The 24,258-nt window shown below is 44.6% G+C and overlaps 1 protein-coding gene and 1 pseudogene across 5 annotated transcripts in view; both read right to left on the reverse strand.

Annotated features, from left to right (window-relative positions):
- The window catches only part of RBFOX1 (RNA binding fox-1 homolog 1), a 2,446,597-nt gene that overhangs the window by 1,231,597 nt on the left and 1,190,742 nt on the right, over positions 1-24,258 (reverse strand). The window lies entirely within an intron of this gene.
- Positions 22,299-22,396, reverse strand: LOC147345467 (U6 spliceosomal RNA; annotated as a pseudogene).

Here is a 24,258-nt window from a genome sequence, read left to right on the forward strand (position 1 = left end):
GTATGTCCAAAGGAAACTCTCGTCTGTTTCCAGCATAATGCTTCATACAGTCTTCACCCAAGAAGAAACAGTAAAGACTGAGACAAAGAGAGAAGGATGTGCTCTGAAGGATCTGCAATGAAGGATGGGTGAGGTGGGCATTCACTAATGTTCATTTCAAGTCAATGTCACATATTCACTTCATCTTCTTACCCAATCACATGCCCAAGGGATGAACATTTGGTCATTTTAGTGATGAAAATGGCACCTCCGACTGTTTAATTCCATTTTTTGTCCAGCTTTGAAGATGGAGGTCTTGGTGTCATCTGCACCTCACTTTCAAGCTCTGTATTCAGTGCATCACTAACCCCTCTGATTCTTTCTTCTCTTCCTCCCTCCCCCTTCTATTCCTCCCTTCCTTTTCCCTCGTCATCGGTTCATCAGCTGACACAGGTGTTTCATATTAAACATGAATTTCCTCAAGAACCACCCTCCCTTTCTCACTTAAGTACAAACATCCTTAACTGACTTTCAAAATACCTTTACGGTAACTTTCAAGATACCTTTTCTTAGGTTCTTTACTGGCAGTCTGGTTATTTAACCTTAGTTAAATATTAACCTACTTATGTAATCCCCCAGGCAATTTGTGATTCCTGAATAGGTAACATTTAATTTTATAAGCCACCCCCATATCTTCCCATCAGCTAAATTAATAAAAAACAGCTTTATCCAGAGTCATTCTCCTTGTGCCAAGCTGAGACATATTTTGTAGTCTTTTAACTGTCCTATTTCATTGACTAAAGTTGATGGCTTCATAAATATTCTTTTTCAAAAATCCTCCAAATATGATGCAATTATGCATTTTCTGATGAATGGCCATGCTGGGTCAAAATTAATCCAAGACGGGAAGGTGGTTTACTATCAATATTAACAAGTATCATCTCTGGAAATACGGCATATCCTATCACGTCTGGATTAATAACATTTTGCTTTGTGATCTCTTCTTTGGGGGCGGGGCAGAGGTTTATCTTCTTGGGGGACATAGAGAATATTCATCCTCATTTTTCAGGCACACACAGTATAGATCCCCTGAGCACCATTAAAATGTACTGCATAATCTTTGGGGATTGATTCAAAGAAAACAGATGCCATTTTTTCTAGATGCAAGGGCGTTTTTACTCCGCTGACATCTCCTTCCACCTTCACTAGAAAACAAATATTTGGCTTTGTAGAAGCTGGTCGATAACCTTGGTGAGAATGTAGGAGCTGAACTCTTAATTCCTGGGCTTAGATGTCCAAGAGTCCAACAGAGGGACCGTTCTCCTTCCAGTAACTAATTTAAGACCAAGACACAGGATGAAAATGGGCAAGACATAAGGATTGATTCTCCAAATTCCAATCTCAACCCCTCCACTTTCAGACAACAGGAAGACTCCTCATTATTTAGTTTTAAGGATAGTAATTTTCAAGGAGATAAAGATGATTGATATTTAAGAAAGACTAAATTCAAGCTTCAAAAACTAGGATACATCTGTGTGTGTGTACACATGTGTGTGTGTGTACACGTGTGTGTGTGTGCTTGTGCACACGCGCCCATGAGGTTTATCCAAAGAAGGCTATAATTGGCCAGAAAATTCCCTTAGCTCCTAAGTTCCCCTTGGAAACACAATATGGCCTTAACATGCATGGTTGCTGGTGTTACAGATAAAGAAGAAAGAATGGAAGGAGCAGAGGAGAGAGAAGGAGGGAAGGGGGAGGGAGGAAGAAAGAGAGAAAAAAAGGAACAAAGAAAGGAAGGAAGGAAGAGAGTGAGGAGGAAAAGGGGAAAGAGGAAAGAAGAGAAAGAGAAAGAGGAAGAGAGGAAGGGAAGAGAAGGAAGGAAACGTTTAAACTTAAACTAGGAGGAGAGATGTAATTAATAGTGGAAAGTCTGAGAGAGATGTCTCAGGCTTGAGAAATTAACACATTGTTGTTCAGTCACTGAGTTGTGTCAGACTCTGCATGAACAGCAGCACTCCAGCTTCCCTGTCCTTCACTATCTCCCAAAGCTGCTCAAACTCAAGTCGTTGAGTCTAAGATGCCATCCAATCATCTCGTTCTCTGTCGCCCCCTTCCCCTCCTGCCCTCAATTCATTCTTTAAAATGCACATACACCTCTTCCTTGACCAGTAAGTGACATTAACACGGCCTGTAAGTTTCCCTGTCGTGATTTCTACTTGCTATAATATTACCAATATTCTATTCTTAGATATTTTTGTCTCTATTTATTCACAATTACTGAAAAACACCACACTGAACAGCTAGGATACCCATGTTCCCCACCGGCCTGATTGTTGCCTTACAAAGTCTCTATTCCCCAAAGTGGAATGACTAGGTTAAAGGATCTAAACCTGGTGAAAAGGTTTTGATAGAAATTGACAAATCACCCTTCTAAAAGTGTATGCCAGCTGACACCTCTCTAGTGGCTGTAGAATTACTTTTCCCTTACAATCTTATTAACCCTGGGTATCCATGGCTATTTTATTGAGATTTAAAAATTATTTTTCTGAGCAGTATCTGTCTGCTTTCTGTTGATAATAGGATTCCAATTTCCTTTGGGGGAATCCCTGCTGCCCTACTGAACAGAGGGCAGCAGGAGCGTTAATCAGATGTCTCAGTCTCCCCAAATCAAAGGGCAGGCATGTGACCCAATGTAGGTTACTCAGAGGCTGAAAATTAATGGAGTTCACTCTTCGCTCTGATGGTGTCAAGACAGAACTCAGCAGGGCTCCTGCCACCGAGGCCCCTGGAACTGCCCTGGTCCCTGCTTTCTTCAAGCCCAGTCTCCACCTTCCCCTTCAATCCACAGGGGTCTGTATATCCTTTTTACTTAAGTGACTCAAGCCACTCTTTCTTGCTTATACCCAAATAGGTCTACAGATATAGCAGACTGGTTGAGCAATTCCACTGCAGAATTTTCACCAGGTGTCCATAGACTGTGTATTAGCTGTGTTGGGTGTGCTCAGCCTCTCAGTCGTGTCCCACTGTTTGCCACTCCATGGACTGTAGCCCACCAGGCTCCTCTGTCCATGGGATTCTCCAGGCAAGAATACTGGAGTATTGGAGTTGGGTTGCCAATACTGGAGTGGGTTGCCATTTCCTCCTCCAGGGATCAAACCTGCATCTCTTGCGTCTCCTGCATGGAACACAGATTCTTCCCAGGGCAGGGGTTATTCATCCCACTCGAGGGATCGGTGACAGAGACAGCTCCCTCCCTTCTTGGCAGCAGAGGTGCTTGGCTGGTTTGGCAAATCAAGTTTTATACTTTAAACCTGCATACAGCATGCAGTAGCTTCTCACCCAGAAGGGAGAAAGTAGTTAGAATAAAGCTGGGGTCCCCAACGTCCCGGATTGGATGCCTGATGATTTGATTCAATATTAGGAAAAAAGTGCACAATAAATGAAATGAGTTTACATCACCCCCAACCCATTCCCTTCTTCCAAGTTTGAGGAAAACTTGTCTATCATGAAATCAGTCTCTGGTACCAAAAAGGTTGGGGACCACTGGAATAAAGCATTTATCTTCTCACAGTCCTTGAGAGCCCTCTGAGAAAAGAGTTTCCCCTTAATTTTCCTGCCCTTCTAGGAGGTAGGCCAGGGACAAAAACCTAAGTTTGTGTGAGCTTCAACTCTGGCCAAATGGCATCCTTGCTTCTGCTGGTTTCAGGGAAGAAGGAGGCACAACTTCTGCTACTTCTGCAAATTGTATAAATGCAAACTCTACACATATACATGACAGTGCACACGTGTGTGTGTGGGTGTGCGCGCGCGCACGCACGCACTACTGTTGTTGTTCCATCACTCAGCTGTGTCTGATTCTTTGTGACCCCATGGACTGCAGCACACCAGGCTTCCCTGTCCTTCACTATCCCCTGGAATTTGCTTAAAACTCACATCCATTGAGTTGATGATGCCATTCAACCATCATATACTCTGCCACCCCCCTCTCCTCCTGCCCTCAATCGTTCCCAGCACCAGGGTCTTTTCCAAAGAGTTGGCTTTTCACATCAGGTGAATACACATGTACACATATACCTGGGCTTCCCTAGTGGCTCAGACAGTAAAGAATTTGCCTGCAATGTGGGAGATGAGGATTCGATCCCTGGGTCAGGAAGACCCCTTGGAGAAGGAAATGGCTCCCACTTCAGTATTCTTGCCTGGAGAATTCCACAGACAGAGGAGCCATGGGGTTCCTCAGAGTCGGACACAACTGATCGACTAACGTGTGTACACACACACACACACACACACACACACACACTGGTAGGATATACATTCCAAAGGGCAGGGGCTCTAGACAACCTGAGGCAAGACTAGAGCAGCATCAGTGAGACCCAAGAGCAAGAGGCAATGGGACTGGGCTGAATTCCATCTCCCTGATGGATGGTCCAGGATGTCTGAACATTTTTGAGAAGGAGCAAAGTAGCAAATGGAGCATGACTGAATCTGAGTCAGGCCTCTGGGACCCTGAGGAAACTGTCTAAAATCACTGAGCCTCATTGTCCCCATCTATAAAATGGAAACAAATTAGTTTAAATAATACAGATAATCACCTGGCCCAATGCTGGTTCCTGCTCCTTTCTGAATGACTCCCTCAGCTGATGCCCTACTGAAGGGTGGGGACTAAACGGTGAACCCATCAGCTTTCTTGTTCCCCAGCTATGTAATCTGCAATGATTTTGTTTTGTTCTCCTGAAGCCAGATAAAGATCTTAACCACCGTTTCCTTCTAAAACTGTGCTTGGCATTTGGACCACACAACCCTCAATTTAATCAAGACACATCAAATACCAACCATATGGCTGACTATCAATCTCACTCTCACAGACATCCTAACAGACAAATCCATCTTTCCATCCACCACAGGAACAGCAACATTCCAGGAAAGAAAAGAGACCTTAGGAATATCTCCGATTTGAATTGGTCCAACAGACACAAAAATGAACTCAACGAAATCAGTGAGGCATCAAGGACATCGCATTTCAACCTGGTGGGTCTCATTTCTTCTAAATGTAAAACGGTCCTCATCACCATTATCATCAACATCATCATCAATGTTAGGGCCTGAGATCCTACAGGAAAGTATTTCCTGTGCAAATCATGGTCATGTACTTCAAAAAAAAAAAAAAAAATTGGAAACTAAAGCGATCACCAATGAAAACAAGCTAAAATTTTAGTCCTTGAAAAGAAAACATTGTGGGCTTAAAGGGATGTGGCAGAAGGTGAGCAGGATAATTTGAAAGTCAAGTCCATTATGGCTGAAGACAGGCTTTGGAGCTTGTAGGGGATAAAAAAGTGGTTGCTGTATTTTGGCAACAGAGCCCTGTTCAGTTTTGTTTTGTTTTGTTTTTGAGTCACAAGTCTGAAAGGCCCAGGGCAAGCACTCTCTGAAACATAAAGCATTTCTAAACTCTCCTTGAACATAAATCCTCAAATCCCCTCCTACTTCAGCAGTGAAGGCATGAGAGCAAAGGCTGCTGAAAAGAAGCCAGCCAGGATTGGGGTGATGATGTTGTCAGAAGTAAGAGCTCTTCGCTTCTCTGTCCAGCTGGGAAAGGAGAAAAAGAGGCTTGAGGGAGTAATTAACTGTCATGCATAAGATTAATTGACGACCCTCCAGTTTTGCCCTAAACACAGATGTATGGGGATCAGGACACAACCTTGAATGCTAAAGGTGAAGGGAGAATAGTTATTTCTGGATGAGGGCAAACTGAATATGCAGAAATGCGGGCAGTGTCAAGACGCATGTGGTGGAGCTGGGGAGGCCATACATCATCACGCCCTCCGTGAAGTGGCTTGTCAGAAACTAGCCAAGGACTTCAATTAGGAGCTGGCTCATGCCAGCAAGTTTCTTGCTAAGAACTGCTCCACAATGAGCCGGTGATCTCGTCACACGGCTTTGGAGTGGACATTTCTGTGTCACTATCTGGATAAATGGACTAAAAGGAGTATTTCTCATGCCAGTATCTCAGGAGCAGGAAAAGATTCTTAGAGCTCTAGATGAAGTCTGGTCCTCTCTCTCTGACCCCAAAGGATGTTCTGTGCTGGAAGAGGGTATTTTCACTAGAAGATCTCGATATGCAAAGATCAGGGTTCTTTCTCAGATACAGCATCCCTATGTTAGCCACCATTTTCTTGCCTTCCTATGACCACACGATTCTGCGGAGGAAAAGTTTTCTCTTAAACATGGGAGGGGGTACTACATATATAATACTAAAAAATGCATTTCTAATCAAAATGATCCAATTTCAGGGGATGAGAATGGAGAAAAGAAGAATTTTCGTTTTGCTCCGAAATAACTGGTGGTGAGTGATCAACATCATTACAACAAACAGGCTGTCTTCCAGAGCCTTTTTTAGTGAAAAGGTATCTTTTTCAATTCCATGAAAGCATTGGATTTTATTTAGGAACTGGGCACTGTGCAGTGTTTGGGTGCTAAAAATGAATAAGCTTCGTACTTGAGAATCTCTTACTCTGAAACTATAGACTCTTTTAAACACATACACCCAAAATAATCGTAACAACACAGCAGCAGGTATTGTTTGATGAGTGCTGTTAAGTGTTCTACAATCACTGTTGTATTATCTTCGTAACTATATGACGTCAGTCTGAAGCCTACGTCTATTTCAAAGATGAGGAAACCGAGGCTTACTACTGCTTACTTACACCCACTTGGTACCAGGCAGAGCTGAAATTTGAAGCCTGGAAGTTTACATAGACAACTCAGGTGTTCCTGTAGAGGTTTATGAAAAGATTGCATAAACTCATTTTATTTGTGAGAATGAAGGAACATTTTGCAGAGCCGACATTTGAGCTAAGTATCAAAAGAGAGTGAATTTGTCCAAGTAAAGCCTGGGATGGAAGGCGAGCGGCTTTGAGTTGCTGAAGGAGGCATTCCAGATCATGAAAACAGGACATACGAGTACACTGAAGACAACGCTAGTTGAGTATTATGACTGCGTGATCTAGAAAGGAATGGCACTAGTGGCAAAGAACTCGCCTGCCAGTGCAGAAGTAAGAGATTCAGGTTCGATCCTTGGGTCTGGAAGATCCCCTGGAGAAGGAAATGGCAACCCACTCTAGTATTCTTGCCTGGAGAATCCCAGGGACAGAGGAGCCTGGCGGGCTACAGTCCACAGGGGCTCAAAGGTTCAGACATGAATGAAGCAACTTAGCACACACCGATGCATTTGATCTTCCACCCTGTTCCTGGCACAGAGGTGCCTAAATTCCTAAAACACTTGGAATTTCCTGTCATAGGAGCAATAAAGGTATCTTTTGTGACGTTAGTGAGGTGACTTCTGGAAAGCCTTTAGGGAATCTAAGAATGGGAACAGGCTGTCAGGGAAACCCAACACCTGATGAGAGGGTTGGAACTTGGGGTACCTCAACTCCCCACCTCCAGGGAGGGAAGAGGGCTGGAGATTGAATCAACTGCCAATGACCAATGATTTAATCCATCAGGACTATGCCATGTGTTGTTGTTTAGTTTGTAAGTTGTGTCTGACTCTCTGTAATCCCATAAACTGTAGCCTGCCAGGCTCCTCTTTCTTCCACTATCTTTGCTCAAATTCTCATCCATTTAGTCGGTGATGCTATCTAACCCTCTCCTCTTCTGCCACCCTCTTCTCTGGCCTTTAATCCTTTCCAGCATCAGGGTATTTTCCAATGAGTTGGCTCTTTGTATCACGTAGCCAAAGTACCGAAGCTTCAGCTTCAGGAACACGGCTTCCAATGAGTATTCGGGGTTGATTTTCTTTAGGATTGACTCGTTTGATCTCCTCGCAGTCCAAGGAACTCTCAAAAGTCTTCTCCGTTACCAGAATTCGAAAGCATCAATTCTTTGGCACTCAGCCTCCTGTATAACCCAACTCTCATATAATATAGAATAGGAAATGGCAACCAACTCCAGTATTCTTGCCTTGAAATTTCCATGGACAGAAGAGCCTGGAGGGCTACAGTCCATGGGGTTGCAAAGAGTCGGACATGACTGAGCAACTGAGCAGACATACTCCTTTAATAAGCCTCCATAAAATGCCAAAGGACAAGGTTCAGAGAACTTTCTCATTGTTGAACATGTGGAAAGCGGGGAGTGTGGCACCTGGAGGGGGCAGGTAAGCCCCAGATCCTTCCCCCGACCTTGCCCCGTGCCCCTCTCCCAGCTGGCTCTTCCTGAGTTACATCCTTTTACAAAGCAGCGATCCAGGAAGTAAAATGTTTCTGAGTCCTGTGAGCTGCTCTAGCAAGTTAATCAAGGTCACAGGTACTTCTGATTTATAGCCAGTGTATCAGAAGCACATGTGACGAACTTGGACTTCAGATGGGCATTTAAGTTTGTGTAGTGGGGGTGTGGTCTGTGGGACTGAGCCCTTCACCTGTGGAATCTGATGCTATCTCCAGGGAGGCAGAGTCAGAATTGAGTTGAATTTTGGACACTCACCCGGTGTCTGAGAGTTGCTTGGTGGCATGTGGGATGCCCTCGCCCCACCCGACCCCCCCCCACACACACACACACGGAGCAGGGGAGGTTTTCAGAAATGTGATGAGAAGGCAGGTGGATTAAGGAGATGATGTGGTCTCAATCCTGTAGGCATGGGGAGTCCTAGATATTGTTGTACAGCAGAAAGTAACACAACATTGTAAAGCAATTAACCTCCCCCAAAAATCATAATGGATGCTTTTGTTGAAGAAATGCACAGGTGAGCAGCTCTGTTCTCTTTGGCTGGTGAAGAAAAGTCTTTGGAGAAGACTTGGTCATTGTGAAATGGGATCATAAGCCCATGGACTTCACGGGATGGACTCTTCCAGAAAGAGCTCAGTAGACTCTCTGGTTTCCTGCAGAATCAAGATATTTTCAATAAAAACATTCTGACTTCGAGTCCAGACACTTCTATACAGAGAAAAGCCACGGGCAGAATTTGAATCATCACCTGTGGACAACGGCCTCTCAAAAAATTTTTCTGTCATGATGTCCTATGGTGTATGTTACTGATGCATTCTACCTACAAATTACCAAGGCTTCCACCTTTAATAAAGCTAAAGGTTTCTTTCTTCACCAGGGAGTCAGTCAATATTAAAATTCTCTCTTTGGTGCTGGTTCTCACCAGGACAAATATCTCCAAGGACTATTCACAATGGACTCAATTTGACAATAATTATTCTCAGCAATGCTAGTTGGTCATTTCCATGGGCTCCTTGCCTCTGCAGGCATGAACACTCATTTTGATTCCAAAACTGTATGTTTCTAAATTCCCCCACATCAGCTCAGTGCTCAGGAAGACAGAAGGAAAATTTCCAGGTCTTTTTTTTTTTTTTTTTCATAAGATGTTCTCCATCTACCAAGAAGGATGTATTTCATCCTGATGATAGGCATTTAGAAAAGCACAGGGTGAACTTAAAAAAAAAAAAAAAAACAAAGTTGCATAGGGGAAGCCACATGGAATCAGGTTATACTGGCCTATCTCTCTCTTCTTCTTGAAAAGCCCTTGAGGGCCTGGTACTGAAAACTTCAAAATCACAATCTGCTCTCCTTCCTTCAACTTTCTCTTTGTCGGTCTCATGGGTACCTGGAACATTGACCGCTGTAACATTCAATCCACTGTAACACCAGCAAGAGTTCTGAACTTTGCCTCCAGTATCTACTCATGGCTAGGGCAAGAGGGGAAGGGGGTGAAAGAAGATGAGATGGTTGGATGGCATCACCAACTCCATGGACCTGAGCAAACTCTGGGAGATAGTGAAGGATGAGGAAGCCTGGTGGGCTGCAGACCAAGGAGTTGCCAAGAGTCAGACAGGGCTTAGCAACTGAACAAAAACTCATTTCCTCTAACCTCTGGGATCCCAGCTGCCTTTAACTTAGACAGTGCTTTACAAAAATCTACGCTTCAACTTCATCTTGCAGCTTGTGACAGGGCGGGAGAAAAGCAGCACATGTAAGGGCTCAGAGGACTCTCTGATTTTTACACCCCAAGCTATCATCAGTCAGCAACCAGTGAGCATTAAAAAGGACATGTCTTGATTTTTGTTTCTTTTTTTTTGCACATGCAAAGCTTTTCAAGGGTGCCATGCTACTTAATAAATGACATAAACCTTGAGCATCCCTGCCAGGTACTGGCAATGAATTGGTTTTCTTTTCTTTTTTTTTTCATAGGCTGGGACAAAGAAGCAGAGATTTCTCTGGGCTCACATTTGGAGTTTCTCCAACCTTTAAACTTTATTGCCCAACAGAGTATCCAACTGGGTTTGTGGGAGAGATCGAGACCATTAAAATTCATTTGGTACCACGTCTCCGGAGGAACCCGTAAGCTTTCATCCTGACTGACTTCTGCATCACATGAAATGCAATAGACTCTGATTTCTTAGGGAGTCAGTGAACCAATGAATGATAATAGCATGCTGTCATCTGAGCCTGCTGTCCCTCACCTGGTCCCCTCTGTGACCAAAAGCACGAGTTTCTTAGGAAAGGGGATCAGGCAGGTCAGGGACTCTGCGTGTTGTCCAGAACAAGAGCTGACTTGCATGAGGAAAGCAGGAGTCAGCTTCTGTGGCATGGCATGTGACCTTCCATGAACAAAAGCCGTTCAAATCTCAAAAACACTTCAACTTGAAGTTCCTGAAAAGCCGCTTTCAGATCTGCCTGCAGAATCCAATGATGGTTCCATTACGGTTGTTCAAAGCCAACCACATGAGACCAAGGGGCTAATAAAAAACAAACCTTTATAATGAGAATGAGAACGCATGCGTTTCCACGTTCCTCTTCTCTGAAGTATGACAATCTCTAGGTCCTTTCATTATGCTAAGTTGCTTCAGTCGTGTCCAACTCTTTGCAACCTTATGGACTGTAGCCCGCCAGGCTCCTCTGTCCAGGGAATTTTCCAGGCAAATGGAAAGTGGGTTGCCATGCCTTCCCCTCCAGAGGATCTTCCCGACCCAGGGATCGAATCCACATCTCATTACATCTCCTATATTGGCAGGCAGGTTCCTTACCACTAGCACCTCCTGGGAAGCCTTTCATTATGGAGTCTTGCTAAGAGTGCATAGAGAAATAGGGAGTCAGAGTCAGAAGCTTTCTGTAACTGGGAGTATCCCCAGGAAAATTACAATCACACGTCTGCTTCCAGCATAGGAACAAGGGAGTCCCCAGTGCACATAGCCAATTGTCTGAAGCTGGCTAGCCATCATCCATGCCATTTCTCCCTCACCATCAGAGCCCCATTTCCTTGAATTCAGCTTTTACTAAATCTTAAGTACGCTGGCCAGCCCCAATGAAATCTTTTACCAGACCATGTGATTTCACTGGAAGACTTTCTCTATATAAATATCTTGGAAACCTTCAAACACAAACAACATCTCTGTCACATTTTTGGAAGAAAACCAGTCGTTTCTCAAGGTCAATGATAGATGTTAAAAATCTCATCCAAAAGGATGGTGCCATTTGGAATGCCATTCAAGTAAAATCTTGCAAAAGGGAAACTCTACACTCCTTAGTAACGAGAAAGTGAGAAGTGAGGCATCTCAAATTAATAATATTAATGATAACAACCATGATCAGCATCTTTATTCTTCTTCTCCTCTTCTCCCCCCTCCTCCTCCTTATTGACAAATGTTTCTTTAAATCGAATTTGCACCTTCAAGTGTAGGAAACATTCAGTCTGTGAATCTAGTGAAAGAGTGCGTGGTTTGAAGAATGAATGAATGCAAAGTGTGCTAGTGACCTGGACACATTTTAAGATGAATAAGAAAGAGACAAGTGCTAGAGCAGGGTGAAGGAGAAACAGACCGCAAAGAAAGAGGTCTTTGAGGTAGGCAGGCAGGGACCAGATGTTCTGAAAGCCTATGGACCACAGTCATTTTTGCTTTGGTTTGGTCTGGATTGTTTTTGTTGTTTTTCTAAGCATAACAGGACAACACTGAAGAAGGGGAATAACTGAATTGATCTACGGAATTTTTGGAAGATTTTTTTTCTTATTGTGGTTTAAATACATGTTTTTAATACATACACATGCTGTTGTTGTTCAGTCACTAAGTTGCAACTGACTCTGCGACCCCATGGACTGCAGCAGGCTTCCCTCTCCTTCATTATGTCCCAGAGTTTGCACAAATTCATGCCATTGAGTCAGTGATGCCAAGTAACCAACTCATCCTCTGTTGTCCCCTTTCCTCTTGCTCTCAATCTTTCCCAGCTTCAAAGTCTTTTCCAATGACTCATCTCTTTGCATCAGGTGGCCAAAGTCCTGGTGCTTCAGCTTCAGCATCAGTCCTTCCAATGAATGTTCAGGGTTGATTTCTGATATATATCTCAAACCTTCTTAATCACTTTTAGGTGTATGGTTCAGTTCTCTTAAGCCTATCTACATGGTTGTCAAACAGATCTCCAGAACTTGTCCATCTTGCAAAACTGAAGTCCCACACCAAGTACATAAAAATATCCCTTTCTCTCTTTCCCCAGCCTCTGCTAACCACCATTCTCCTTCCTATTTTTATAAACCTGATAACTCTTAATAATTTGTCTAAGTGGATTACTGCTGTATTTGTCTTTTTTTGTGACCGGCTTATTTCACTTAATATAAGATCCTCAAGGTTTATTTCTGTTGTAGCCTATGGAAAGATTTCCTTCCTTTTTGAGGCTGAGTAGTACTCCACTGCACGTGGAGACCACATTTTGTCTGTCCATTCATCCACCGATGGACTGTGGATAGTGCTCTTATGAACACAGGTGTGTAATGCATTTATGTTTTAAATAATGCTGGCTGTTACGTGGATAATGGCTTGGAGGAGGGCAAACACAGATCCTGAAGAGTCCAGGAGGGGGGCTGTTACAGTCGCAAAGGTGGCAACAAGGGTGGTTGGGACTAGGCTGTGGCAGTGGAAACAGCAGGGGAGGGACGGCCGTGTACCTTGGAGGTCGGGGCTAAATGACATGTGGACAGTTGCACAGGAACAGACGAAAGAACGAAAAGATTCAAGTATGATGCCTATGAAACAATGAGCCCAGTGCTTGACTTCCCTTCCCAGAGCAACCCTTCAGTAGAGATCAGCTGTGTATTGCCTTCTGTTATCGTTCAGTCCCTAAGTCCTGTCCAACTCTTTGCAACCTTATGGACTGTAACATGCCAGGCTTCCCTGTCCTTCACTATCTCACAGAGTTTTCTCAGACTCATGTCCATTGAGTCAGTGATGCTATCCACCTATCCCTTTCTCTGCCACCTCCTTATACTTTTGCCTTCAATCTTCCCCAGCATCAGGGTCTTTCCCAATGAGCTGGCTCTTTGCATCAGGTGATCAAAGTATTGGAGCTTCAGCTTCAGCATCAGTGCTTCCAAAGAATATTCAGGGTGGATTTTCTTTAGGATTGACTGGTTTGATCTCTTTGCAGTCCAAGGAAATCTCAAGAGTCTTCTCTAGCACCAGAGTTCAAAAGCGTCAATTCTTCTGGTACCCTTTCTTTAGAACGTTTATCTCAGACGATAATTATAGTTTTTGTATTGTGGTTATTTGATGCCCACCCCCCCCCCCCATCTAACTTCCTTTCTTAACCCCACCACACTGTACATTTCAGGGTTACAGATTCCTTGCTGGTTTTCACTCAACATTTTTAACACCAACACCAATACTTACTAGGGTCTTGATATATTTGAAACAAATGAAAAAGCGAGTTAGCAGGACTATTCATCTCCAGGAATTATTTTTCTGTGCCTTAAATAAAGGATCCTTTCAGAAAGCCATTTTTTCCTAGTCATCAATTTGTGTATTTTTAGAATCTTTTTATAAACCGAGCTCAATTGAGTTATGCATGTCAGAGTGAGAATGAGTATCTGCAAGCTTCACAAGTCTGCTATTGATGGTGACATACTGAAAGTGACAACTATATAAAAGTGATTGACAGTCAACAGCTTAAAAGAATACTTCAGACCCATCCACCGAGCAGGAAGCCTCAACACCAGGGCAGAATCCCCAAGTCCAGTGAAGAGAAAAACAATCTGAGTGGACTTTGCTTTTCAAATAGAAATACTGACTTGACACACTTCCTTCTGCTTTTGGACAATAAAGTTTGTGAGTCTGCAATCAAATGCACATGAATGGAGTTTTCAGAAAACTGACGTGGTCGCGGGAGAATGCAGCCTTGGGACGTCTCACAGTCATTCGTCTACTAATGGGAGCTTTCAAAGCTCAGTGTATCTAAAAAGTGGGTAAGGCAGGTCTCAGGCTTATGTCTTCCTGCCTGTCTTCTTGAGCCCTCTGCACTTTTAATTGAGCACCATTTAGTTTATCATTAAAGAAGAAACCACAGAACATCCCTTATTCTACCACAGCTCTCATAATCTATGCCTCCACCAGCAGGTGGAAGCATAAACTGGTGCCCACAGGACCAGGAAAACTAATGTATGAGGTTCTCAAGTGATCTCTAAAACAAACCAGCTGATGTGTAAGGACAGAGGACTGTGAAGTTGAAGCTGGAGGCACCAGCATCCTTGATCCAAAGCAAACAGATTCCCAATGGGAGGGCTATGAGGAAGCTCAGAATTAGACACACTTGTCAGAACACCGTTGGCGTAGGCTCCATCAGGCAGGTGTGCACAGCTCCCCCGAGATATGCGGGCTCTTATCTTGAGGATGCGCAGTGTCACTAGAGGCATGTGACTACCCTCCCTCTGGGCTGACATTACACTTGAAAGAAAAAAAAAACTCTTTCAGCATCACTGCTTAAACTTTGAAAGATAAGGAGGATGATCAGGTATAAAGTAAATAGAAGGCTGCACTTACGAAAGGAGAGACTACAGGCTTGGACTTAATGAAGTGAAGTGAAAGTGAAAATCGCTCAGTCCTGTCCGATTCTTTGTGACCCCATGGACTAAACAGTCCATGGAATTCTCCAGGCCAGAATACTGGAGTGGGTAGCCTTTCCTTCTCCAGGAGATCTTCGCAACCCAGGGATCGAACCCAGGTCTCCCACACTTTAGGTGGATTCTTTACCAGCTGAGTCACAAGGGAAGGCCAAGAATACTACAATGGGTAGCCTATCCCGTCTCCAGCAGATTTTCCCCACTCAGGAATTGAGCCTGGGCCTCCTGCATTGCAAGCACACTCTTTACCAGCTGAATTACTAGGGAAGCCCTTATTATCAGGGAAGTCCCTTATCATTGAACTTAATGGTAAAGGATAATTTTAGGAGAACTTCCCAGGTGTCTCAGTGGTAAAGAATTTGCCTGCCAACTTAGGAGACCTGGGTTCGATCCCTGGCTCAGGAAGATCCCCTGGAGAAGGCAAGGGCAACCGACTCCAGTACTCTTGCCTGGAGAATTCCATGGGCAGAGCAGCCTGGTGGGCTACAGTCCACAGGGAAGCAAAGAGTCTGACACGACTGAAAGACTAAACAACAACAACAATTTTCGCTGGAAGACCTAGCTTATGGAAAAACCTCCTCATAGGATATCATTCCCTTCAGTGAATGATTTGCTTCCAAGAGAGATGAAGCGGATTGCAAATATGGCCACAAATTTACCTCAGCCCTGTTTGCACACCCCTTTCCAAAGACAGCTCTTGGTTTCTTCCCCACTATCTGTCTCTCTATTCCTTGACTCTGAGGTTGGCTTGACTCGCTGTTAGTGAATATAATGCAAGCAGAGGCTGGAAACTGCTTCTGAGTTAAGCTTTGCCTTCTTACTGCACTTGGAACTGAGGTGGATGAATCTAGAGTCTATCATACAAAGTGAAGGAAGTGAAAAACAAATATCATACATTAATGCATACACATGGAATCTAGAAAGATGGTGCTGATGAACCTATTTAGATAGGGCAGGAATGGAGACACGGACATAAGAGAATGGAGTGTGGACTCAATGGGGGAAGGAGAGGGTGAGACGAACTGAGGGAGTAGCAGTGACATATACACACTGCTGCTGCTGCTGAGTTGCATCAGTCACATCCGACTCTGTGCGACCCCACAGACGGCAGCCCACCAGGCTCCCCCGTCCCTGGGATTCTCCAGGCAAGAACACTTGAGTGGGTTGCCATTTCCTTCTCCAAAATATACACACTGTCTTGCATGAAATAGATGGTTAGTGGGAAGTTGCTGAATAGCACAAGGAGCTCAGCTGGTTGCTCTGTGATGAACTAGAGGGGTGGGATGGGGTGGGGTGTGGGATGGAGGCTCTAGAGGGAGGGGATATGTGTATACCTATGACTGATTCACTCTGTTGATCAGCAGAAACTAACACAATGATGTAAAGCAATTACACTCCAATTAAAAAGAAACTTGTTCAAGGTTCTCAGTGGTAGAGTTAAGATCTGAGCTTCTTATTATGCCTCTGTTTCAGAAGCCTCTTAGGCTTCTGCTAGAACTTCCCTGGTGGCTCCCATGATAAAGACTCTACCTGCAATGGGGGAGACCGGGTTCAATCCCTGAGTCAGGAAGATTTCCCTGGGGAAGGGCATGGGAATCCATCCCAGTGTTCTTGCCTGGAGAATCCCATGGACAGAGGACCTTGGTAGACTACAGTCTACGGGGTCTCAAAGAGTCAGACACAACTGAAGCAACTGAGCACACGCACAGAACTTCACAGGGCTGGGGTTATAAGCTGTGAAGAGGAATGGTGGGCAGGACAGGGATTCTGATGTCAACTTTCTCTGGGGTCACAGTTGATCTGGGTCCCAGTAGGTACATATGCACAACATCCCATGGATTAGAAACATCCAGTAGAAGCATTTGATCTTCCCGTGTCCTCTCACCACCCGAGGTCAGTGCTAAAGAACAAGCAAGGTCATGCTTAAGCTCTAATAGGTAATATCCTGTTAAGGAGAGAATAATCCCGCCCATTTTCAGGAATCAAGAGAACCGGGGCTCCATCCCTCTGAGCCCTCAAGGTCAAGGACGCACCTTCCCTCAGCTAGAAGGGAAATTCCTCTGTCTTGTTCACCATTATCTCTGCAGCATCTACAGGGAGCTACAGATTCATCTTTAGTGAATCGATGAGTGAGTCAATCTAGCACTCAGTCATCTCCAACTCTCTGCGACCCCATGGACTGTAGCCCTCCAGGCTCCTCTGTCCATGGGATTCTCCAGGCAAGAATACTGCAGTGGGTAGCCATTCATTTCTCCAGGGGATCTTTCCAACCCAGGGATTGAACCTGGGTCTCCTGCATTGGCAGAGAGGTTCTTTACAACTGAGCCACCAGGGGATTGAATTCAGAGGAGAAGGCAAGTCCGAAGAGGGCTGGGAAACTCAAGAAGAACTCATTGTATCAATAAAGAGCCTCAGAGGAAGAACCACTTGATTTAGCAGCTTAGGAAGGTATATGGCTCTTTCCCTGATGGTCCAGTGGCTAAGATCTGCACTCCCAATGCAGGCGGCCCGGCTTCCAACCCTGGCCAGGGAACTAGATCTCACATGCTGCAACTAAGAGTTTGTACATACCACAGCTAAAGACCCTTCATGCTGCAACCAAGATCCCAAATGCCGCAAGGAAGATTAAAGAACCTGTGTGCCACAACTGAGACCCAGCACAACCACATAAATAAATAAATATACTTTCAAAAAGAATATGAAAAGGGGTACCTGGCACCCAGAATAGAACCCAGTAAATGCCTATTAAGTGAATGTATGTCCTAGAATGAGATTCAGGGACTTTGATAAATGGAGCTCTTAAGAACTTTTTAAGATTTTTTTTTTTTTTTTTAATGTGGACCTGTTTTAAACGTCTTCAGGCCTTCCAAGATGACTCTAGTGGTAAAGAACCCACATGCCAAAGCAGGAAACATGGGTTCAGTCCCTGGGTGGGAAGGATCCCCTGCAGGAGGGCATGGCAACCCACTCCAGTATTCTTGCCTGGAGAGCCCCATGGACACAGGAGCCTGGCGGGCTTCAGTCCATAAAGTCACACAGAGCTGGACATGACTGAAGGGGCTTAGCATGCAGACTTGCTATGGATGCTATACGATGACTTAAAACTATCATATAAGTAGTCATCAATTACCCTCCAGTGAAAGGAGCTTTGAGTGTGTGTGTGTGTGTGCGTATGCACTCTGAAATCAGAGGGTAATCTTCTTACAGGAAGTTTCACTAAGTTCCTAACTATTTTGCCAACCAGGAAAAGGATGCAAGACTCTGGTTTTATAGGCTAGGAGTGACAATCAGAGAAATTCTGTTCTTCAATCAGACGATTTAAGAAGACTTGATGTGACTCAACGAGTTCTAGAAAATGTGCCAGAACAGACTTTCAAGGAAGACTCTCGCCCCTTGTTTTAAAAGGAGGATGCCATCATCCGTAAGATGCGCGAGAAGCGATGGAGCGCCGCTCTAAGTTGGTGGTGGGGCTTTTCTGTAAGAGGCGTCCTGAGAAAAGGTGGAAGTCCTCCCAGTGGCGGCGGACGCACACCCAGGAAGCCCTCCGCCAAGCCTAGCTCTCGCTCCTGCAAGGTCCTTGCCCTCACCGCCTCCTTTCCCCCCCGCGCCTTTGTAATCGAAGCGGGTGACAACTTCATTCAGCTCTTAGCAACAACAGGAGGGATGGATTCCCCGAGAATGCCCTAATGACTGGAGGCTGGGACACAAACCATAAATGGGGACTTTCTGATTCCAAGTGAAATTACAGTTTGCCCTGTGAGATTGCACAATAAATCAGGGGAAAAACCAGCCAACATAGGACTCTGGGGTCACTGAAGTGATGTTGACACATTACAATAATGAGAACTTGAAACACCTCCTGCCCTATTGATTTTTAAGCTGCATCGTTCCCACCGCAGAAGATTACAAGTCTCTGTCTTCGGAATCATGGCTCACGCGGGAGATGCTGATGAAAAATACACCCAATCCAATCAAAATGAAAAGCTTTACTTGCACTTATTACAAATCTAATACCATTGTCCCTTGGCTGCATGATAGGCACTTAACCTACAATGGGAAAAAAAAAAACAAAAACATTTTTTTCTTTTAATTAAAATTTTTCATACCTTTTTTTTTTAATACACACAGCTCTTTGCTATGACTGTACAGGAAAAAGGAACCAAAGAAAACAGGCACAATAGCTCAATTAGCACATAAAGGGCAATTTCTTTATGCTTTTCTAATTCCAGGGTAGCTTTCAAATTCCCTGCATCACCATATCATTTGGGAGAATGGAAAATCATGTCCTAACAACCAACTTATTTCCTCGTCAATAGGAAAAGATGTATTCCACCCGCATTTAGCATCCACAGTAAACAAAGACTGCCTTGCTGATCTTTCCTTTTTCCCTGAAAAGTGCTCCATGGAGCTGAATAAACACAGTTGTGGGAGGCCAACTGGTGACATAAGTTAATTACTGACCTGTCACACAATCGGAGAATGGTAATAATTTATTTTCACTGTTGCATTAACCGTGAGCTGCGTTTTGCCAATGGAGAGCGCTGGGGAAAAGGAGTCTGGAACATTGCTGCCGCCATAAACCCTATATGAGGTTGTGACAATATTTTAGAGGGTGGCTAGATACGACGGTGTCACTGCTCTTCCTAGGCATAACTCAGAAAATAATTACCCACGTTTCTCGGCTTTAGGAGAGAAGAAACTGGTGAGTAGGAATAACACACTTTCCTCTAATAGGGTTCTGAAAGCATCATCCAGTTATTAGATAAAATTATGACTTGGGTTTACCAGGATGCAACAGATAATAAATATTCTGGCATAATCCAGTAGGATCATACATTCTCTGAAAACATTTATCGAGGTCCTAACATGGCCCAGGCATTGTGTTAGCGATTAATTACACATTGTTCACCTGTTCTCTGTCTCCATGAAGTTTATAGCCCATCATTATCATCTGATTGTCGAGACGGAAACCCACAGGCAAAACCCATGGGTCTAAAAGGGATTCTTATAGAAGAAACCCTCATGTCCCACTGAGAGAGTTGACTGAAATAAATGAATAGTGTTTAGAAGCTAACTGGTCTTTTCTCTCAGCTACCCTGATTGTTTTTCTTCACTTGATCTGATGAGAAATTTTGCTCTTTTGGAAAATATATATCCCTGCTTACAGATGAATCTATTTGCAGGGCAGGAAAAGAAAAGCAGGCATACAGAACAGAGATGTGGACACAGGGGAGGAAGTGGGGGGTTTGACAAATTGGGAGAACAGGATTGACATATATATGCTACCAGGGGTGAAACAGATAGTTAGTGGGCTTCCCTGGTGGCTCAGATGGTAAAGAATCTGCCTGTGATGCAGGAGACCTGGGTCTGATCCCTGGGTGGGGAAGATCCCCTGGAGAAGGGAATGGCTAACCCACTTCAGTATTCTTCCCTGGAGAATTCCATGGACAGCGGAGCCTGGCGAGCTACAGTCCATGGGGTCCCAAAGAGTCAGACATGACTGCGCGACTCTCTCTCTCTCTCTCTCACACACACACACACACACACACACACACACGGGGAAGCTGCTGTGTAGCCCAGGGAGCTCAGATCAGTGCTCTGTGATGACCTATAGGAGTGGGATTGGAAGGGGATTGGAAGGTTCTAGAGGGAGGGGATATATGCATACATAAAGCCGGTTCACTTCCTTGTACAGCAGAAACTAACACAACACGGAAAGCAATTATACTCCAAGTTTTAAAAATCCCCCTAAATCCTACTATATCATGAATTTTATCAGCCTGGGAGTAACTAACCAGAAACTGTCTTCTTTTGACATGGCTACCGTTGGGACCTAGGTTCTTACATATGCTGTCAATCCATTTATTAATAGGACTGAAAGCAGGTGAATGATCTAAGACACTTTTTCACACGAGTTGGTAGAAAATAGTTCAAAATTGATATAAAAGGAGAGGTCTTGGCAGGTGGGTTGGTGGTTAACCAGTATGATCTTCTTCTGCTGTAGCACTCTCAAGAGCTATTCATCGGTCTTCACATCAAGTTCCTTCTGCAAGCTTCCCCCTGGGGTTCACTGAACTTAACTCACAGAGTTAAAAAGTAGCTGAGAGGGGGCTTCCCTGGTGGCTTGGAGGCAATGCAGGAGACACAGGTTTTATCCCTGATCTAGGAAGATCCCACCTGCCACGGAGAAGCTAAGCCCACGCACCGCAACTACTGAGCCTGTGCTCTAGAGCCCGGGAGCCCCAAGCACTGAGCCCACGTGCTGCAAATACTGAAGCCCTCACGTCTGAGAGCCCGTGCTCTGCAACGAGAGGGGCCACCGAGATGAGAAGCCCATGCCCCGTGACTCGAGAGTAGCCCCTGCTTGTCACAACTAGAGAAGAGCCGGCACAGCAAGGAAGACCCAACAGAGCCAAAAATAAATAAATAAATTATAAAAAATTCAAAAAGTCGCCGAGAGGGGGCTTCCCTAATGGCTCAGTGGTTAAAAAAAAAAAAAATCTGCCTTTCATTGAAGGAGAGACAGGTTCAATCCCTGATCTGGGACTCCACATGCCTCACAGTAAATCAGCCCGTGAGCCACCACTATCGAGCCTGTGCTCTGCAACAGGAGAAGCTACCACAATGAGAAGCCCATGTACCCCAAGTAGAGAGTAGCCCCCGCTTGCCACAACTAGAGAAAAGCCCACACATCTAGGAAGATCCAAAACAGCCAAAAATAAACATTTTTTTTTTTTAAGTAGCTGAGAGGGACTTCCCTGGCCGTCCAGTGGTTAAGACTCCACACTTTCAATGCAGGCGGTGTGGGTTCCATCGCTGGTTGGGGAACTAAGATCCCACAGGCTGCCTGGTGTGGCAAAAAAAAAGGAAGAAGAAGTAGCTGAGAACTGAAGCTTGCAGAGGCTACGCTGCGACAGTCTGCCCTATTTTGACTGACATGTTCCAGCTGATATCACCATCCGAAGAACTGGTCTGCAAGGCAGTGAACAAGTTTCTCCTATTTTACTAATGTCAGTTATAAGACATAGTGGTGAAGCATCCCGTTTATGGACCAAGCCTGCCCGTGGTCAGATCCAGGGTTTGCCCACCATGAGCTGTGCAACCTTGGGAGAATCACCTTCTTGAAAACGGATCCCTCATCTATGAAATGAAGACACTGAAGGGCCCCGCCAGGGAAGAGGCGTAGGAGGCTGAAATAAGCCAGTCAAGGCACAGTGCCCCTTATACGCTTGTCAGATCTGATCCTCACTGCATGTTAGCCATGGTGTTCCCCCCATGAGCAACGGGCCCCACCTCAGAAACATTCGCTTTGAGTTTTCTGAGCTCAGTTCAGCCAGCGGCATTGGAGTATCACAACAGTTTTAGAGGACTGTGCCGATATCCTCATGTTCAAGTGGGCAGCCACAATGGATCTGCATCTGATTGTTTCTGCATTAGCAAGACCACACCATGTGTATGAGAAGTTAGATCCCTGTGCAGGGGCCATGCTAATCTTCTCTGTATCATTTCAACTGGAAAATCCCATGGGTGGAGGAGCCTGGTAGGCTGCAGTCCATGGGGTATCGAAGAGTCGGACACGACTGAGTGACTTCACTTTCACTTTTCACTTTCATGCATTGGAGAAGGAAATGGCAACCCACTCCAGTGTTCTTGCCTGGAGAATCCCAGGGATGGGGGAGCCTGGTGGGCTGCCATCTATGGGGTCACACAGAATCGGACATGACTGAAGCAACTTAGCAGCAGCAGCAGCAGGGCATATACCCTGAAGAAACCATAATTGAAAAAGACACACGTACCCCCAGTGTCCATTGCAGCACTGTTTACAATGGTCAGGACATGGAAGCAACCTAGATGTTCATTGACAGATGAATAGATAAAGAAGTTCTGCTACATATATTCAATGGAGTACTACTCAGTCTTAAAAAAGAATGCATTTCAGTCAGTTCTAATGAGGTGGATGAACACAGAGCCTATTACAGAGAGTGAGGTAAGTCAGAAAAAACAAATATTGTATATTAACACATATATATGGAATCTAGAAAAATAGTACTGATAAACCCATTTGTAAGAGAAGGAAATGGCAACCCACTCCAGGGTTCTTGCCTGGAGAATCCCAGGGACAGGGGAGCCTGGTGAGCTGCCGTCTATGGGGTCGCACAGAGTCGGACACGACTGAAGAGACTTAGCAGCAGCAGCAGCAGCAGGAATACCAGATGGAGAAGGCAATGGCACCCCACTCCAGTACTCTTGCCTGGAAAATCCCATGGACGGAGGAGCCTGGTAGGTTGCAGTCCATGGGGTCACGAAGAGTCAGACACAACTGAGTGATTTCACTTCACTTACACTTTCACAATGGAGACGCAGATATAGAGAAAAGACTTATGGACACACAGGAGTAGGTAGGAAGGAAAGTGTGTGACCAATTGAGAGAATAGCATTGAAACATACCATAGTCATGTATGGATGTGAGAGTTGGACTGTAAAGAAAGCTGAGTGCTGAAGAATTGATGCTTTTGAACTGTGGTGTTGGAGAGGACTCTTGAGAGTCCCTTGGACTGCAAGGAGATCCAACCAGTCCATCCTAAAGAAAATCAGTCCTGAATTGGAAGGACTGATGCTGAAGCTGAAACTCCAATACTTTGGCCACCTGATGCAAAGGACTGACTCATGGAAAAGACCCTGATACTGGGAAAGATTGAAAACAGGAAGAGAAGGGGATGACAGGGGATGAGATGGTTGGATGGCATCACCAACTCAATGGACATGAGTTTGAGTAAACTCTGGGAGCTGGTGATGGACAGGGAGGCCTGGCGTGCTGCAGTCCATGGGGTCACAAAGAGTCGGACATGACTGAGCGACTGAACTGAACTGAACAGATACACATTACCATATGTAAAATAGAGAGCTGGTGGGAATTTGCTGCATGATGCAGGGAGCTCAAATCTGGTGCTCTGTGACAACCTAGAGGGGTGGGATGGGGTGGGAGGTGGGAGGGAGCTTCCAGAGGGAGGGGACATATGTATACGTACAGCTGATTCAAGTTGATGTACAGCAGAAATCAACACAATATTGTAAAGCAATTTTCCTCCAGTTAAAAATAATTTTTTTTTTTTAACAAAAGAAGAAGAAGTTAGGCCTGGAGAAATAGCTGTAACTCTTCTGAAACACAATTTCAGCAACACGAAAGTCTAGCACGCAGCAGGTTCCCAATGCAGTGGCCCAAAGAATAACAAAAAGTCAACACACAAGAGGGAAGAGATGAATGTATACATATAGCTGATTCACGTAGTTGTACAGCAGAAACTAACACAATATTGTAACACAACTATCCCCCAGTTTTTAAAAAAGTTAAAACACACGTGGAAAACCAAGATGAAATAAAGATCCAAAAATCAGAC

The sequence above is a fragment of the Bos grunniens genome, chromosome 25 (genome assembly GCF_055505025.1).
Source record: "Bos grunniens cultivar Pamir isolate PY7600 chromosome 25, Bosgru_T2T1.0, whole genome shotgun sequence".
Lineage (NCBI taxonomy): Eukaryota > Metazoa > Chordata > Mammalia > Artiodactyla > Bovidae > Bos > Bos grunniens.